This window comes from Zea mays, chromosome 4 (genome assembly GCF_902167145.1).
Source record: "Zea mays cultivar B73 chromosome 4, Zm-B73-REFERENCE-NAM-5.0, whole genome shotgun sequence".
Classification (NCBI taxonomy): Eukaryota; Viridiplantae; Streptophyta; class Magnoliopsida; order Poales; family Poaceae; genus Zea; species Zea mays.
Window position 1 is genome coordinate 180,533,002 of NC_050099.1, and position 16,234 is coordinate 180,549,235.

The following is a 16,234-nucleotide window of genomic DNA, read 5'->3' on the forward strand; positions in this document are numbered from 1 at the left end:
AATCGTGCCCATCGGTCTCTGCAGCTTGTGCTGATGGTGGTTACCAGCCATGTTTAGGAGTGTTGGGGGTACCCCTAATTACGGTACCCGACAGTAGCCTCCGAGCCTCAAAGGGAGTGTTGGTACTCGCTTGGAGGCTTTGTCGCACTATTTTGCGAGGGGACCAGCCCTTCTCAGTAACACTTTGTTCTGGTGGGTGCGCGCGAGCGCACCCGCCGGGTGTAGCCCCCGAGGCCTCGGAGGAGTGGTTTGACTCCTCTGAGGTCTTAATGCCTTTCGTGATGCCTCGGCCAGTCTGGTTGTTCCCTCATGCGATCTGATCGTAGCCCGGGTGCATGGTCAGGTTCCGAGTTTTCAGGCTGGTTTGTTGACGCTGTCAACGGTTTGGCCGTAGCCGGGTTTGCGAGAGCAGCCCCCGAGCCTCTGCACGGAGCAAGAGGACGATCAAGGACTGTCTCGACTTTTTTCATACGCCCCTTCGTCACCTTTCCGCAAGGAGGAATGGGGGAAAGCGCCATGTTGCCCTCGGAGGGCGCCGAACATGGTGTCTCCAGTGAGTTGCTAACGGGTGATCCGAGTGGGCACCCGTGCCTTGTTTGATAAGGGTTGGCTAGTGGCCCAGAGGCGCGCTCCAAAAGTACCTGCAGGTGATTTGCCGGACCCGATCACGTTCGATAGGGTCCGAGGGCTCGATGCCTCCCTCTGATGGGATTCCGTTACAAAATCGCTCCTGCTGGTCTCAGAAATGTCCTAGGGTACCTCGGGAGCGTAGCCCGAGCCTCGGCCATGTAACGGACATACCCAGAGTCATCCCTCGCTCTGCGTGCTCTGAGGCGGCTGTCAAACCCTTCCGAGGGGCTAGCCTTCGAACCCCTAATCAGTAGGAGGGCTCGGGGCCCGCTTCCTTTGCGGAGAAGGATCCCTTTCGAAATATCTCCTTTCCCGGTCCCTGTAGCAAGAGAGAGAAAGGGGAAGAAGAAAAAGGATATGAATTTTAAACGGTGTGGCGCACCTTTTTTGACGCGGTCATCATGGCGGAGGTGAAACGACGCCCGCTTCGCCTGCCAAAGGTGGCGCTTGCCCTGCCGCGTAGTTAATGCGACGGGACGGGTGGTTCGTGGGGCGGCCGCGTGCGTGAGCCGTTCGAGGAACGGAACATGGGTGCGTCGTCTTTACGCCGTGGGAGAGGGCTCCCCTGCTGCTCCAGGAAGGGACGTGAGCCTGCAGACGATTTGACCACCGCTTCCGCTCGTCTGCTGCCGCCATTACTGCTGGTCCACTTTTGGCCATATCGGTCGCCGCGCCTCCTCCCGTGGCTGACTGACCCGTGATCGATGTGCTCGATCGGCACTGTTGGGCCATGCGCAGGGTTGCCTCGAGTCGCGGCACTGGTTCCGCAGTCGAGAAGGCGCGGCATTGGCGCAAGTGGCGGTGCAGTTTCTCGCACGTAGTAACCGGCGCGCCGGTTACATGACGTGTGGGCCTGGGCCTCTGTGCTGGATGCGACAAAGTCGAAGGGGTGCGTCCCCATGGTGCGGTTGCACGCCACCTGCATGGCGGTCCGCCCTTTCAACCGCTGGTTTCGGCGAGGATGGAGGAGTGCTTGTAACCGCGGGGCGGTTACACGCTCCGCTTGCGGCGGTTTGGCTTCTTCCGTTCCAGGTCAGCTTGCATGACATGTGGGACCCATCCCTCGTGTCGTAGGGGGAGGACCCTGGAGCACGTCGGTGAAGACTTAGTCCGCGACGCCTGAGGACGTGAGTGGGGAGAGCCGCCTTTAAAAAAGGGATCGATCCCCCGGGCGGTAGCCATGCCTTCGCACTCCCCTCATGCATCGCGCCCTTCCACCTTCCGTGCCCCCGGATGGGGAGCGCCCGCGTTGCCTTTGTTTTGTTGTTGGAGGAGCGCAACCTCACGGAGGTTGGCACCCTTCAGCCATCGCTCGGCTTCAAGAATTTTCATCAGGTAGCTCGGCTGCATTCCCTCACCGATGGTCACCCAGGATGGTGACCACCAGTTCGATGGTGGGGAGAAGCAAGCTGGGCTGCGGCCTCTGCCCCGCCCTCAGCTTCAAGGATCTTCATCATCCTTGCTGTGGCGGAGGGTGAGCTAAGCCGGAGTTTGTCGTCCTGCAGGCCCTCTGATGTGGAGGTTGTTCATACCCGCGGGAGTGGAACCGGAGTTCCGTTTGTAATGGCACCTTGAGTGCCGGTGTATGTTCATTGTGGCTGTCGGGGCCTGAACATCTGGGTATTGAGTGTAATACCGTGTTTCTTCCTCATTTCGAGCACTAGGACTCGCCTGTCAGCTAGCTGAACCGCTTAACCGAGCGTGAGTTGCCCTGCGCGGAAGGTGACGAGTGAGGTATCCGTATCCCGGAGGTGTAGGAGTCTCTCGGCTCGGTCGGCCTTGCCACTCAAGGCTTCTCTTGCTTAGTTACAAAACCCTTGGCTGCTCTGCGATGAGCCAGAACCGGAGGCAGCGGTGTCGGCGTGGACAGAGGCGGAGTCGGCTCGAGAAGAGGCTTCGTTGGCCCAGGAGCAGGTGGCTTCCCAGGCCGAGGAGATGCAGCAGCGGCGGCTAGAGCTTGGCCAGGTCGTCCACTAGCGGGACCAACCTTGGAGTCACGCTGCCGAGGCCGTGAGCCGGGCTGATGTCCTCGGGGGACAGCTGGCTGAGGCTATGGAGCGGCCGGTCAAGGTGTCCGCTCGGGCCGGGACCCTAGCGGAGACCCTGGCTGCGATGGCCCAAGCGCGGTCCTGGTGTCCTCCTTCGAGGTGGAGATCCTTCCGCCCGTGTCACCGTCCGAGGCCGGGCCAGATCCCGCCGAAGGCGAAAACGACGCCGAGGGTGCTGCTGCTCCCTCTGTCGATGTCTGAACCTGCAGGGACAGTTTGTCTGTAGTATGCGTATGTTTTTTGCGGCCGCTGAGGCCCAAACATATTATTGTCGTGTTATAAAGCTATGTTTCCTTTCCTCTTGTTTCGAGTATCAGGACTTGTTCGTCGGTAGCAGAATCGCTTATCTGAGCGAGAGTTACTTTTCGCGGAAGGTGATGAGTGAGGTATCCATATCCCGGAGGCGTAGGAGTCCCTCGGCTTGGTCGGCCTCGCCGCTTACGTGCACTCTTACTCGTTCATAGGATTCTGTTATCGATATAGTCGAGAAGGCACGGAAATCGTTCTGGCAGAAAAGTTTTCGAGCGTTAAGACTTGTTCGGCAGCAAAATCGCTTATCCGAGCGTGAGTTACTTATCGCAGAAGGTGATGAGTGAGGTATCCATATCCTGGAGGCGTAGGAGTCCCTCGGCTCGGTCGGCCTTGCCGCTTACGTGTACTCCATCGTTTTCAGGACCCCGCTATCGAAGCAGTCGAAAAGCGCGAAAGATGTTCCAGCAGAAAGACTTTTTCCGAGGAAAATTTTGACGCAGAGGGGGTTCCCCCTTCTAGCCCCCGAGGGAGGGTCAGGCTTTGCCGAGGCAAGGCTGACCCTTCCTTGACGGTTAGACTTTATTTGTGTATGTATAGAAAACGAGGTATATGAACAACTTGAAAACATCTTAAGGGTAGAAGCGATGTAGCTGTCGGATGTTCCAAGCGTTGTTGTAGACCTCGCCTTGATCGTTGGCTAGCTTGTATGTTCCGGGCTTCAAAATCTTGGCGATGACGAACGGCCCTTCCCAGGGAGGAGTAAGCTTGTGGCGCCCTCGGGCGTCCTGCCGCAACTGAAGTACCAAGTCTCCCACCTGGAAGTTTCGAGACCGGACCCCTCGGGCGTGGTAGCGTCGCAGAGACTACTGATACCGCGCCGAGTGTAGTAAGGCCATGTCCCGAGCCTCTTCCAGCTGGTCCAGTGAGTCTTCTTGGCTGGTCTGGTTGCTCTGGTCGTCATACGCCCTTGTCCTTGGGGAACCGTATTCTAAGTCTGTGGGCAAGATAGCCTCGGCCCCATAGACTAGAAAGAACGGTGAGAAACCCGTGGCTCGGCTTGGCGTCGTCCTCAGACTCTAGACCACCGAGGGTAGTTTCTTCATCCACCGCTTGCCGAACTTGTTGAGGTCGTTGTAGATCCTCGGTTTAAGTCCCTGCAGAAGCATACCGTTGGCACGCTCCACCTGCCCATTCGTCATGGGGTGAGCTATGGCGGCCCAGTCCACACGGATGTGGTGGTCCTCGCAGAAGTCCAGGAACTTCTTCCCAGTGAACTGGGTGCCATTGTCGGTGATGATGGAGTTCGGGACCCAAAGCGATGGATGATGTTGGTGAAGAACGCCACCGCCTACTCGGACCTGATGCTGGTTAGGGATCGGACCTCGATCCACTTGGAGAATTTGTCAATGGCGACCAGCAGGTGTGAGAAGCCCCCGGGTGCCTTCTGCAAGGGACCGACGAGGTCCAGACCCCACACAGCAAACGGCCAGGTGATGGGTATTGTCTACAGGGCCTGAGCGGGCAGGTGCGTCTGTCTTGCGTAGAATTGACACCCTTGGCAGGAGCGTACAATCCTAGTGGCGTCAGCCACCGCGGTCGGCCAGTAGAAGCCTTGTCGGAAGGCGTTCCCGACGAGGGCTCGAGGTGCTGCATGGTGACCGCAAGCCCCCGAGTGTATTTCTTGCAATAACTCCTGTCCTTCGGCGACGGATATGCACCGTTGGAGAATGCCTGAGGGGCTGCGGTGGTAGAGCTCCTTTTCATATCCCAGTAAGACGAACGACTTGGCGCGTCGCGCCAGTCGCTGAGCTTCGGCCTTGCCGAGGGGTAGCTCTCCTCGGTGGAGATATTGCAAGTACGGGGTCTGCCAGTTTCGATTAGGCGTGACCCCATTCTGCTCTTCCTCGATGCGCAGTGCCTCACCCTTGGCGGCGGAGGATACCTCGGGCTGGGCCGAGGCCTCCTCAGGCTCGGGCGTGTCGTCGATCTTGACGGAGGGTTGATGTATGTCTCTGGAGAAGACGTCCGGGGGAACCGTTGTCCGCCTCGAGGCTATTTTAGCCAGCTCATTCGCAGTCTCGTTGTACCATCGAGCGACGTGGTTGAGCTCGAGCCCATAGAACTTGTCTTCCAGGCGCCGAACCTCGTCGCAGTAGGCCTCCATCTTCCGGTCGCGACAGTGGGAGTTCTTCATGACTTGGTCAATGACAAGCTGCGAGTCGCCACGAGCGTCGAGGCGCTGAACCCCTAGCTCGATGGCGATGCGCAACCCATTAACCAGAGCCTCGTACTCGGCCACGTTGTTTGACGCCGGGAAATGGAGGCGCAGCACGTAGCGGAGGTGCTTCCCAAGGGGTGAGATGAAGAGCAGGCCCGCACCTACTCCTGTTTTCATCAGCAACCCATCGAAGTACATGGTCCAGAGTTCCGGTTGGATCGGAGCTGTTGGTAGCTGGGTGTCGACCCATTCAGCCACGAAGTCCGCCAAGACTTGGGACTTGATGGCCTTTCGAGGAGCGAACGAGATTGTCTCGCCCATGATCTCCACCGCCCACTTTGCTATCCTACCCAAGGCCTCTCGGCACTGGATGATCTCCCCCAGGGGGAAGGATGACACCACAGTCACCGGATGAGACTCGAAGTAGTGTTGCAACTTTCGCCGCGTCAGAATTACTGCGTACAGTAGCTTCTGAATTTGCGGGTAACGGATCTTGGTCTCGGATAGCACTTCGCTGATGAAGTAGACCAGCCTCTGGACGAGCAGTGCATGCCCTTCTTCTCGTCTCTCGACTACGATCGTGGCGCTGACCACCTGAGTGGTTGCGGCTACGTAGATCAAGAGGGCTTCTCCCGCAGCGGGGGGCACCAAGATGGGCGCGTTTGAAAGGAGTGCCTTTAAGTTTCCGAGGGCTTCCTCAGCCTCGGGGGTCTAAGTGAAGTGCTCGGTCTTCCTTAAGAGGCGATACAAGGGTAGGCCTTTTTCGTCGAGGCGCGAGATGAAGCGGCTCAGAGCCGCAAGGCATCCCATGACCCTCTATACTCCTTTCAAGTCTTTGATAGGCCCCATGTTGGTGATGGCCGCGATTTTCTCCGGGTTGGCCTCGATGCCCCACTCGGAGACGATGAACCCCAGGAGCATACCTCGGGGGACTCCGAAGACACACTTCTCGGGATTGAGTTTCACACCCTTCGCCCTCAGACACTTGAATGTCGTTTCAAGGTTAGAGAGGAGGTCAGAGGCTTTCCTCGTCTTGACTACAATGTCATCGACGTAAGCCTTGACCGTTCGGCCGATGTGCTCTCCAAACACGTGGTTCATGCACCTTTGGTATGTCGCACCTGCATTCCTCAAACCAAATGGCATAGTAGTATAGCAGTACATGCCAAAAGGTGTGATAAAAGAAGTCGCGAGCTGGTCGGACTCTTTCATCTTGATTTGGTGATACCCTGAGTAGGCGTCGAGGAATGACAGGGTTTCGCACCCAGTAGTGGAATCCACAATTTGATCGATGTGAGGCAGAGGGTAGGGAAACTTCGGACATGCTTTGTTTAGACCAATGTAGTCTACGCACATCCTCCATTTCCCACCTTTCTTTTTCACAAGCACAGGGTTGGCTAACCATTCTGGATGGAATACTTCTTTGATGAACCCTGCAGCCATCAGCTTGTGGATCTCCTCGCCTATGGCTCTGCGCTTTTCTTTGTCGAAACGGCGCAGAGGCTTCTTCACGGGTCGGGCTCCAGCTCGGATATCCAGCGAGTGCTCGACGACATCCCTCGGTATGCCCGGCATGTCCGAGGGATTCCACGTAAAAACTTTGGCGTTTGCGCGGAGAAAGTCGACGAGCACTGCTTCCTATTTGGGGTTGAGCTCGGAGCCGATCCGGACTTGCTTGCAGGTCTCGTTGCTGGGGTCGAGAGGGATGGACTTAACCGCCTCTGCTGGCTCGAAGTTGCCGGCGTGGCGCTTCGCATCTGACACCTCCTTGGAGAGGTACTCCAGGTCGGCGATGAGGGCCTCAGACTCGGCGAGGGCCTCAGCGTACTCCACGCACTGCACGTCGCATTCGTACGCGTGTCGATACGTGGATCCGACGGTGATGACCCCGTTGGGGCCTGGCATCTTGAGCTTGAGGTAGGTGTAGTTGGGGACGGCCATGAACTTGCCGTAGCATGGTCTCCCTAGCACCGCGTGGTAGGTTCCTCGGAACCCGACCACCTCGAACGTGAGGGTTTCCTTTCAGAAGTTGGAGGGAGTCCCGAAGCAGACGGGCAGATCGAGTTGTCCAAGGGGCTGGACGCGCTTCCCGGGGATGATCCCGTGAAAAGGCGCCGCACCGGCCCGGATCATGGACAGATCGATCTCCAAGAGCCCGAGGGTCTCGGTGTAGATGATGTTGAGGCTGCTGCCTCCGTCCATGAGGACCTTGGTGAGCCTAGTGTTACCGATGACGGGGTCGACAACGAGCGGGTACTTTCCTGGGCTCGGCACGCAGTCGGGGTGGTCGCCTTGGTCGAAGGTGATGGGCTTGTCGGACCAGTCTAGGTAGACTGGCGCCGCCACCTTTATCGAGCAGACCTCCCGGCGCTCCTACTTGCGGTGCCGAGCCGAGGCGTTCGCCACTTGCCCACCGTAGATCATGAAACAGCCGTGGACCTCGAGGAATTCCTCTGTCTTGTTGCCCTCCTTCTTGTCGTTGTCTTGGCCTTTGCCACCTTCCGCTGGGGGCCCGGCCTTATGGAAGTAGCACCGAAGCATGACACATTCCTCAAGGGTGTGCTTGACGGGGCCCTGGTGATAGGGGCACGACTCTTTGAGCATCTTGTCGAACAGGTTGGCCCCTCCGGGAGGCTTCCGAGGGTTCCTGTGCTCGACAACGGCGACAAGATCTGCGTCGGCGGCGTCGCGCTTTGCTTGCGACTTCTTCTTGGCCTTCTTCTTCGTGCCGCGCTGGGCGGACTCCTCGGGGACGTCTTCCTGCTGGCGTCCCTGAGGCTGCTTGTCCTTCTAGAAGATGGCCTCGACCGCCTCCTGACCAGAGGCAAACTTGGTGGCGATGTCCATCAACTCGCTCGCCTTGGTGGGGGTCTTGTGGCCCAGTTTGCTCACCAGATCGCGGCAAGTGGTGCCGGTGAGGAATGCCCCGATGACATCCGAGTCGGTGATGTTGGGCAGCTCGGTGCGCTGCTTCGAAAATCACCAAATGTAGTCTCGCAGGGATTCCCCTGGCTGCTGGCAGCAGCTTCGGAGATCCCAAGAGTTCCCAGGCGCACGTACGTGCCCTGGAAGTTTTCAGCGAAGGCTTTGACCAGGTCGTCCCAGTTGGAGATCTGCGCAGGGGGCAGATGCTCCAGCCAGGCACGGGCGGCGTCGGAGAGGAACAGGGGGAGGTTGCGGATGATGAGGTTGTCATCGTCCATTCCACCTAGTTGGCAGGCCAGCGGGTAGTCCGCAAGCCACAGCTCCGGCCTCGTTTCCCCCGAGTACTTAGTGATGGTAGTCGGGGCTCGGAACCGGGTCGGGAACGGCGCCCGTCGTATGGCCCGGCTGAAGGCTTGCGGACCTGGTGGTCCAGGCGAGGGGCTCTGATCCTCCTCGTTGTCGTAGCGTCCCCCACGCCTGGGGTGGTAGCCTCGACGCACCTTCTCGTCGAGGCGGGCTCGACGGTCGTCCCCCGGCTGAAGGCTACAGGCGTCGCGCCCCGCGTGCGCCCGGTGTGGACCGAGGCCTCCCACATGAGTCGAGAAGTTGCTGCGCGATGCTCCGGGGGGCACCCTTGCCTTTGGAAGGCAGAGCTCTCGGCCCGCCGGACCGTGGCATCTTCCAGGAGATTCTTGAGTTCTCCCTGGATACGCCGCCCCTCGGTGGTGGATGGCTCCGGCATCGCTCGGAGCAGCATTGCCGCTGCAGCCAGATTTTGGCCGACCCCGCTGGAGGCCGGGGGCAGCCTTGCCCTGGCATCGTCAGCGATACAGCGCTGGACGTCCCGGGCCTGATGACGCGCCTCTCCGGTGAGTGCTCGGCCTGCCCACTCCTGCTCGATGTTTTGCTGGAGCTGCACAAGTTGTCCTGCTTCCTCGTCGAGCTTGGCCTGCGTCTCGCGGATTTGCTCGAGCTGTGTGTCCTGAACCCCTGCAGGGACTGGGACCACAGCTAGCTCCCGCAGGATGTCAACGCGAGGCGTAGGCCCAGGGGGATCGTCATCCTCCAACATACCAAGGTGGTTGCCTTCGTCGTGACCCCCTAGATCGACGTGGAAACATTCGCGACTTGGGCCACAACCCTCGTCGTCAAGGATGTGGCCATCATCGGAGCAATCGGAGAGGTAGTAGTCACATGCGGTCATGAAGTCTCGCATGGCACTAGGATTACCGAGCCCGGAGAAATCCCAACCAGAGTCGAGCTCGTCTTCCTCCTCGGAACCCGGGGGCCCGTAGGTCGAGACGGCCGTCAGTCGGTCCCAGATTGACCACATATGGTACCCCGGAAGGTTAGGATATGCCTTTATGAAAGCGCTCACCAAAGCGGGGTCGCTTGGTGGATCGAAGCTGAATCTAAAAGGCACAGAGTGGAAAACGGACGGTACCTCTCGATCGATGGACGGTGACGAAGTCGCGTCGGGGACGGACTGCACCGTTATCTCAGGTACGAGGCTAACGCCCAGCAAGTCCTCCGCGAGGGTGCTGGCGTCATTTGTCCGCTTGGGGTTGGCACGTTGCGGGGAAACGACACTCGTCGTTGTCTCAGGCGTGAGGTCAACGCCCGACATGTCCCCCGCTGGGGTGCCGGCGTCGTCGATTCGCTCGACAGCCGACGAGGTATCGCCTCCTGCCTGGCCACGGTTGCCCTGCCTCCTCCTCCTGCGGCGAGGAAGGCGACGAGACAAACCCGGATGCTGCTCTTCTGCCACGGGGGGAAGACATCGCCGAGTCCGCCGCCGCCGGGCGAGCTGACGGCCGTCGTTGTCGCTGTCGCGCTGCGGGGGAAGGAGTACCATGTCGTAGCTGCCGTCGAGGGACATGAACTCGAGACTCCCAAAACGGAGCAGCATCCCGGGCTGAAGAGGTTGCTGGAGACTACCCATCTGGAGCTCAACGGGAAGTTGTTAGTCAACACGCAGCAGGCCCCTACCTGGCGCGCCAACTGTCGGCGTTTTGACCCTGGGGGTCCCTGGACCGACGAGTAAAATTGTCGCTGCGTGTCCCAGCCCAGATGGGTTGGCGCGAGATGGAACACAAGGGGGAAAGAGCGCGGCTCGTGTTATCCTGCGCCAGAGGGGATGCGCTTGCAGTAGGGGTTACAAGCTTTCGCGAGGGAGAGAGAGCGAGCTTGTTCGTCAGCCCGTCCTCCCGCGCGACCACCTTCTCGTATGAGGGCCCTGGACCTTCCTTTTATAGATGCAAGGAGAGGGTCCAGGTGTACAATGGGGGTGTAGCTATGCGCTAACGTGTCCAGCGGAGAGGTGCCACAGCCCTATGTACATGCCAACGTGGTTGTCGGAGAGGTGCTAGAGCCCTATGTACGCGGTGTCATGGCCGTCGGAGGAGCGCTTGAGCCCTGTAGAAGCACAGCTGTCGGGGCTGCTGGGACCTTGCTGACGTCTCCTTGCTTTCGTAGGGGGCTGAGAACCGCCGTCGTCATGGACGCACGCGGGGAGCCATCATTACTTGTTACCGGGGCGAGCCTGGATGGGACGCCGGTCTTGTTCCCCCATAGCATGAGCTAGCTAGGGGTAGGGTAATGATGTATCCCCTGTGGCGCGGTCGGTCCGAGCCCAAGGTCGGGCGACGCAGAGACTCCTCCTGAGGCCGAGGTCGGGGTCAGGCGAGGACGTGATTCCTCCCGAGGTCGAGGTTGAGGCCGAGCCCTGGGGTCGGGCGAGGTGGAGACTACCTTCCGAGGCCGAGGGTGAGGCCGAGCCCTAAGGTCGGGCGAGGCGGAGACCTCCTCCTGAGGCCGAGGCCCAAGGTCGAGCGAGGCGGAGCTTCCTGTTGCGCCTTTAGCTGTTGTCAGCCTCACCCTGGCGAGTGGCACAGCAGTCAGAGAGGTGCGAGCGGCGCTGTTTTCCTGTCAGGTCGGTCAATGGAAGGGCGAAGTGACTGCGGTCACTTCGACCTTGCCGACTGAGGCGCGTGTGTCAGGATAAGGTGTCAGGCGATCCTCACATTGAATGCGCCTGCGATGCGGTCGGTTGGTGAAGGCGAGTTGGCCAAGGTTGCTTCACAACGAAGCCTGCCCAAGCTGGGCTTCGGGCGAGTCGAGGGTGCGCCTGTTGCTTGAGGAGGCCCTCGGGCGAGGCGTGAATTCACCTCGACTACTGTTCCCGCCCGAGGCTGGGCTCGAGCGAGGCGAGATCGCGTCCCTTGAGTAGACGAAGCCTTGACCTGAATCGTGCCCATCAGTCTCTGCAGCTTGTGCTGATGGTGGTTACCAGCCGTGTTTAGGAGTGTTGGGAGTACCCCTAATTACGGTACCCGACATTCGGGGATGGAAATCAAGGTTTGGTCAAAGGACTTGGTAAAATTGCTATATCACCTGACCATTCCATTTCCAATGTTTTTCTTGTAGACTCTTTAGATTACAATTTGCTTTCTATATCTCAATTATGCAAAATGGGCTACAACTGTCTTTTTACGGATATAGGTGTTACTGTCTTTAGAAGAAGTGGTGATTCAGTAGCATTTAAGGGAGTATTAGAGGGTCAACTATACTTAGTTGATTTTAATAGAGCTGAACTCGATACTTGCTTAATTGCTAAGACTAATATGGGTTGGGTCTGGCATCGCCGACTAGCCCATGTGCTACTGAATCACTGACTAGCCCATCTCAATTAACACCGCCTGCTACTCCATCAACCGGCTCTACCTTCACCGAATCCTCAAGAAGACATCATACGAACTCCTTACCGGTAAAAAGTCCAATGTTTCATATTTTAGAGTCTTTGGTAGCAAATGTTTTATTCTTGTTAAAAGAGGTAGAAAATCTAAATTTGCTCCTAAGGCTGTAGAACACTTTTTACTTGGTTATGACTCAAACACAAGGGCATATAGAGTCTTCAACAAATCCACTGGATTAGTTGAGGTTTCTTGTGACATTGTGTTTGATGAGACTAATGGCTCCCAAGTGGAGCAAGTTGATCTTGATGAACTAGATGATGAAGAGGCTCCATGCGTCGCACTAAGGAACATGTCCATTGGGGATGTGTGTCCTAAGGAATCCGCAGATCCTACATTAGCACAAGATCAACCATCATCTTCCATGCAAGCATCTCCACCAACTCAAGATGAGGAACATGCTCAAGATGATATTGATGAAGATCAAGAGGATGAGCCACCTCAAGAGGAGGACAATGGTCAAGGGGGAGATGAAGACAAGGAAGATGAGCAAGAGATACAGGGTCAAAGACCGCCACACCCAAGAGTCCACCAAGCAATACAAAGAGATCACCCCGTGAACTTCATCCTCGGCGATATTCATAATGGGGTAACCACTTGATCTCGTGTTGCTCATTTTTATGAACATTACTCTTTTGTGTCCTCTATTGAGCCATACAGGGTGGAGGATGCACTAAGAGATTCAGATTGGGTGCTGGCAATGCAAGAGGAACTCAACAACTTCACGAGGAATGAGGTATGGCATTTAGTTCCACGTCCTAACCAAAATGTTGTAGGTACCAAGTGGGTATTCCACAACAAGCAAGATGAGAATGGTGTGGTGACAAGGAACAAAGCCCGACTTGTGGCCAAAGGTTATTCACAAGTCGAAGGTTTGGACTTTGGTGAAACTTATGCACCCGTAGCTAGGCTTGAGTCAATTCATATATTACTTGCCTATGCTACTTACCATGGCTTTAAGCTTTATCAAATGGACGTGAAAAGTGTCTTCCTCAATGGACCAATCAAGGAAGAGATCTATGTTGAGCAACCTCCCGGCTTTAAAGATAGTGAGTACTCTAACCATGTGTATAAGCTCTCAAAGGCGCTTTATGGGCTCAAGCAAGCCCAAGAGCATGGTATGAATGCCTGCGAGATTTCCTTATCATTAATGGCTTCAAAGTCGGCAAAGTCGATCCTACACTCTTTACCAAAACCATTGCAAAGGATTTGTTTGTATGCCAAATTTATGTTGATGATATCATATTTAGATCTACTAACAATTCCACTTGTGAAGAGTTTAGTAGGATCATGATACAGAAATTCGAGATGTCTATGATGGGGGAGTTGAAGTATTTCCTAGGATTTCAAGTCAAGCAACTCCAAAAAGGCACCTTCATCAGCCAAACAAAGTACATTTAAGACATACTTACCAAGTTTGGAATGAAGGATGCCAAACCCATCAAGACACCCATGGGAACCAATGGGCATCTCGACCTCGACACGGGAGGTAAGTCCGTAGATCAAAAGGTATATCGGTCGATGATAGGATCTTTACTCTATTTATGTGCATCTCGACCGGATATTTTGCTTTTTCATATGCATGTGTGCAAGGTTCCAAGTCGATCCTAAGGAAGTTCACCTTAGGGCCATGAAAAGAATCATGAGATATTTAGTTTACACTCCTAAGTTTGGACTTTAGTACCCCAAGGGATCCACTTTTGACTTAATTGGATATTCCGGTGCCAATTGGGCAGGGTGTAAAATTGATAGGAAGAGCACATCAGGAACTTGTCAGTTTCTGGGGAGATCCCTGGTGTCTTGGGCTTCAAAGAAACAAAACTCAGTAGTTCTTTCTACCACTGAAGCCGAGTATATTGTTGCAGGCCATTGTTGTGTGCAATTACTTTGGATGAGGCAAACCCTCAGGGACTATGGCTACAAATTGAGCAGAGTCCCTCTCCTATGTGATAATGAGTGTGCAATCCGCATGGCGGATAATCCCGTTGAATACAGCCGCACTAAGCACATAGACATTTGTATTACTTTTTGAGGGATCACCAACAAAGGGGGATATCGAGATAGCTTATGTTAGCACCAAAGAACAACTAGCTGATACATTTACCAAACCATTAGATGAGAAAACCTTTAGCAAACTTAGGAATGAGCTAAATATACTTGATTCTCGGAATTTTGATTGAAACATTGCACACATCGCTCATTTTTATACCTTTGATCATATCTCTTTCATTTTGGTATAAATACATACTTCTTGTTATTTATATATACCAAAGCTATGACTAATGTATTTCCAAGTATAATTCTATACTAAGTAATAGATTGAAAGGGAAATGGAGTTCTTCGGCAAAGACAAGGCTTCCACTCCACTCTAACGGTATCATTTACCCTTCACCGTCACTCCACATCACTCTTCGCATTGGTATAATCTTCACTCATATTTCATTTACCAATGGGGGAGAAAGTTAAAAAGGCTCTCAATGTCTCCGTTTTTGGCGATTAATGCCAAAGGGGGAGAAATATTTAGCCCAAAGCAAAAGGACCGCACCACCAACTTCAAAAAATTTGATTTATTTACAAAAGTTTGTCTTTCCAATTGGTATCTTATGATAAGCAAATTCTTCAATTGGTAGAATTTCAAAACTAGTATTTAAATATACTTCCAATTGGTATCTATTAAAACCCTCTTGAAAACTAAGAGGAGAATTTCATTCAGGGAGAGCTTTTGTTAAGTCAAAGGAAAAGCATTTGAAACAGGGGGAGAAATTTCAAATCCTAAAAATGCTTCTTGCAACCATATTTATATACCTTTGACTATTTGCAAAATACTTTGAAAAGTTTTTTCAGAAAGAATTTGCAAAAACAAAACAAGTGGTGCAAGCGTGGTCCAAAATGTTAAATAAAAGAAAGCAATCCATGCATATCTAGTGAATTCATTAATTGGTTTAATTCCAAGTAACCTATGCACTTACATTATGCAAACTAGTTCAATTCTGCACTTATATATTTGCTTTGGTTTGTGTTGGCATCAATCACCAAAAAGGGGGAGGTTGAAAGGGAAATAGGGTTTAACCTTTTTCTATAAATAATTTTGGTGGTTGAATGCCCAACACAAATATTGGACTAACTAGTTTGCTCTAGATTATATATTCTACAGGTGCATAAAGGTTCAACACAAACCAATAAAAAGATTGAAGAAAGGGTTCAAAATCAAAGGAGCAAAGAAACCAAGAGTGCCCTGGTTTGGCGCACCAGACTGTCCGGTGTGCCACCGGACAGTGTCCGGTGCACCAGGACCGTACAACTCCAAACTCGCCACCATCGGGTTTCTCAGGCCACGCTCCGCTATAATTCACCGGATTGTCTGTTGTGCCACCGGACTGTCCGGTGCACCAGCGGAGCAACGACTACTTCGTGCAACGGTCGACTGCAAAAGCCGCTGACTCCGTGAATAGTGAAGAACAGTGCGCACAGAAGTCAGAGCAGTCGCACCGGACAGTGAACAGTACCTGTCTGGTGCGGCACCGGATTGTCTGGTGCCACTAGAAGACAAAGCTCCAACGGTCAACTGCGCCCGAACCCTAACGGTTGGGTGACGTGGCTGACGCACCGGACTGTCCGGTGCGCCCATCGACAGCAGCCCAACCCCAACGGTTGTTTGGTGGTTGAGGGCTATAAATACCCCTCAACCACCTCTACTCTAACAATTCAAGCATTCCACACATTGCATTCAATACAAGAGCAATAGACTTCACTCCAAGACACAAATCAAGCGATCGATCCACTCAAAGTCCCAAATTCAACTCTAGCGCATTAGGGCTTGTGAGAGGATCACTTGTGTTTCTTGTTGCTCTTGTTTGCTTGGTTGGCTTTTTTTTCTTTTCCTTGTTACTCTCAAGAGCTTTGTAAGCAAGGCAAGAGACACCAATTGTGTGGTGATCCTTGCGGGGTCTAAGTGACCCGTGAGAAGTAAAGAAGAAAGCTCACTCGGTCTAGATGACCGTTTGAGAGAGGGAAAGGGTTGAAAGAGACCCGGTCTTTGTGACTACCTCAACGGGGACTATGTTCTTTGGAACCGAACCTCGGTAAAACAAATCACCGTGTTCATCCGCTTTACTTGTTGGTTGAGTTGTTTTCCCTTCTCTCGGACTCGAAATCATTTCTAACGTTAACCCCGGCTTATAGTGTGTGTTTAAGTTCATAATTTTCAGATTCGCCCTATTCACCCCCCTTTAGGCGACTTTCAAGAATAACTCCGACAAGGGATTCACGATTCGTCGAGCGGTCTCGGCTATCGAGTCAGTGCCGAAGTTCGATACCCAACGGCGAACTCCTAGTCGTACGTTGAGGCCCGGGTGATGGCATATGCGTAGATCGATCGTGCGACCCCCAACTCTCCCCCCCTACGCGGC